The sequence below is a fragment of the Sinocyclocheilus anshuiensis genome, unplaced genomic scaffold (genome assembly GCF_001515605.1).
Source record: "Sinocyclocheilus anshuiensis isolate Anshui unplaced genomic scaffold, SAMN03320099.WGS_v1.1 scaffold1457, whole genome shotgun sequence".
NCBI lineage: Eukaryota > Metazoa > Chordata > Actinopteri > Cypriniformes > Cyprinidae > Sinocyclocheilus > Sinocyclocheilus anshuiensis.
The window spans coordinates 185771-188969 of NW_015549662.1; the positions used below are offsets into that span (position 1 = coordinate 185771).

A 3199-nucleotide genomic window follows, 5' to 3' on the forward strand; every position below is an offset into this window, starting at 1 on the left:
TGTCTGTGTGTGTGTGTGTGTGTGTGTGTGTGTGTGCGTGTGTGTGTGCGTGTGCGTGTGCGTGTGTGTGTGTGTGTGAATCCATGAGTCAGAACATGGAGAAATGTAAAGCACACCTGGTTGAGAGCTGCAGGTTTATTCAGGGCTGTTTAACAGATGGACTCACTTTGACCTCAAATAAATCGACGTCATCGCAGTAATTCCCAGAGCAGCGCCTTTATTTACACTTTTTAATTCATTTTTATTCATATTTTCAGTCAGCTTTTATTTTCTCATTTTCAGTTTTGTATTTTAAATGTTTTTTTTTTGTAATTTTATATGCTTTTGTCTTGTTTATTAGATTTTGCTTTTAAAAAAATTTCTAACTAGTTTTCATTTATTTTTATTTCACTTTTAGGTTTAATTAATATTTTAAATCAGCTTTTTAAAATATTTTGATTTAAGTTTTTCCTACTTTCAGTTTTAATAGTTTCCATTTCATCAGTGGTTCCCAGAGCAGCAGGTTTATTTTTATTAACACTTTTTAATTAACATTTAATTTTAAATTTTTATTTAACATTCATAACAAGCTGCTTTAGATCAGTGTTTTTTGGTGTCAGTGATATACTATTATAGTTTTTGTTGGCATTTAGAATTTTTATTTCTATAAAATTATATTATATAATTTTATATAAAGATTTATTTTGTATTTTCGGTTTTCGCTTTAATATTAGTTAAAGGTTTGGTAATGTTGTTGTATGTTTGTCATATTTATAAATTTTTTATGTGTCTTTATTACACGGCTCTGTGGAATACTTGATTCTGATTGGTCAGTAGCGACATTCCGAGGTAAGCTATCCCTCGATATAACAATTAATTAACATTTTAATTTAGCATTCATAACAAGCTATTTTAGATCAGTGTTTTTTGGTATCATTGATATACTATTATAGTTTTAGAATTTTTAGAATTTTTTGGTATCATTGATATACTATTATAGTTTTAGAATTTTTATTTTCATTAAATTATATATTATAATATATTATCATTTTATATTATCATTTTATGTAAAGTTTTTTTTTTTAATCCGTTTTCACTTTAATTTTAGTGAAAATTGTGGTAATTTTATAGTGCGTTTATTGTTTTGTTTTTTATTATTAGCATAATTTTTTTTAAATGCGTCTGTATAGTTTTTATTATTTTTAGTTATAAGTTTTAGTTATTTTAGTACTTTAGTTCAACTAAATTAAAATGAGAAATGTTACTTTAAGTAGCTGATTTTTTTTATTAAATTAATTTTATTTTAAGTTACGAAATTGTTCTTTTTTTCTTTTTCTTTTTTAATGGTTTTATTTTAGAGTTCTAATAGCCCTGCTAGAAATGTGATGCTTCTTGTAAAATACGTGACTTGTTAACGGTAGAGTGATGTGTTCGTGATGTCAGAGGGGTCGGCATTCAGTCAAACTTGTTGCGATGGTTTTCATAGAGTTAGCTGAAAGGTTGCAGGTTCAAACTCCTCAAGGGTTCGTCCGTGACCTTTCACCCCTGTGTTCTTGGTAAAGATGATATACTCCGCTGGACTGAACCTTTGACTTAACCTGGTGCCGTTCAGTGGTGACGTTACGTGAACGACGTGTGTGTGAAGGTGCAACATCAAGAGGCAGGTGTGTCCTGAAAGGTGATGAACCTGTGGGGGTTTTTCCAGAAGTGGAAAAAAAGGTCCAACAATCGTGTCTGTCATAGTGATGAGACGTGTGTGTCAGTGGGAATCTTCAGCACTGACAATGATTCCTCACTCCTCAGCTCATTATAGAGACTTTAAGAGCTGCAGGGGGTCAGAAAAGGTAAAGAGTTATGAGAAACTACGATGCGTGTCAGATCCGTGAAATTCAGCAGCGGCAGCTCTTAAAGCAGCCAAAATAACCTGATAACCAGCTGCTGTGACGTCTGTTCATCAAAGAACAAAAGAGCTTTAAAATTCATCTACACTTAATCTAGAATTTAGTGTTTGATAACTTTATTCAATTTCTGTATATTTCCTACTTGCTAGAAGTTATTTTTTAAAGTCTAATAAATGTGAAAATTGATAGCTCTCAATTATAGCTACTGTAATGTTGAACGGCTATAGTCAATGGTTTAATATTAGGGGAAAAAACTATTTCATAGAGACATCAGTAGTATTGGTATCAGTGATACTCGCATTCAGACATAAAAAAAGATGCCACTAAAGAAATATTAAAAAATGTACTGTCTTTATGTTGTTTCTACATTAATTTGAAGATTGAATGTGAAATTATCACAATGTAAAAGTATATTTAAAAACTTTAATTTTAGGTGGGATTAATCAAATTTTTTTAATTTTAGAAAAAATGTGTGATTAATTAGTTGAATTTTTGTAATCAATTGACTGTGTATATATATACATGATTTTAAAATATTTCTAGATAGTTTTCATTTATTTAATTCAGTTTTAGTTTTTTAATAGTTTTTAGTTTTAATATTTTGAATCCACTTTTATTTTCATATTTTCAGTTTTCATTTGAATAATTTGTATTTTATTTTACATGTGTCATGTTTATTAGTTTTTGCTTTTTAAAATTCATTTATTTTTCCATTTCATTTCTTTTTTATTTATTTTTTTTGCAATTGCTTTAGCCATTTTAGTAGTTTTTTCTTTCATTTTCATTTTTTTTATTTTTCAATTGTAATTTAATTTCATTTCATTTATTTTTTCATTTAATTTTTTTTTCATTTAGTTTTAATTTTTGTATTTTTAATTGAAGTTAAAAAAAAATATATTTTGCTATGTGCTTTTTCCATTTTTATTAGTTTTTTTTTTCTTAAATATTTTATTTTTTATTTGAGTGTTTTTTTTTCATATTTTCAGTTTTCATTTTCATTTCGGTTTAATTTTTAGTAATTTTATGCTCTTTTGTCTTTTTTTCAGTTAGCTTTAAAAATATTTCACTTTTTTTTTCATTATTTTTAATTCAAAGCGTTAGTTACATGGCTGCCATTAATGTTGGCTTGCTATTTGCGAGTCAGTTTCAGGGGGAGGGACATTCTCATCCTAGAGCGCATTTGATTGGACAACATTCTGTGTAGTGCAGGATGATGTCATCAGTATTTTTTCTCAATTTTCAAGAGGAGAAAGACTGTATATTGTAGATTTGTGTTTGTGTACACTCTAAAAAATGCTGGGTTGTTTCAACCCAACTTT

General features: G+C 28.2%; 1 protein-coding gene across 1 annotated transcript in view; it reads left to right on the forward strand.

Annotated features, from left to right (window-relative positions):
• LOC107660294 (collagen alpha-1(XXIV) chain-like) overlaps positions 1–3199 on the forward strand; it is a 122610-nt gene that overhangs the window by 25747 nt on the left and 93664 nt on the right. The window lies entirely within an intron of this gene.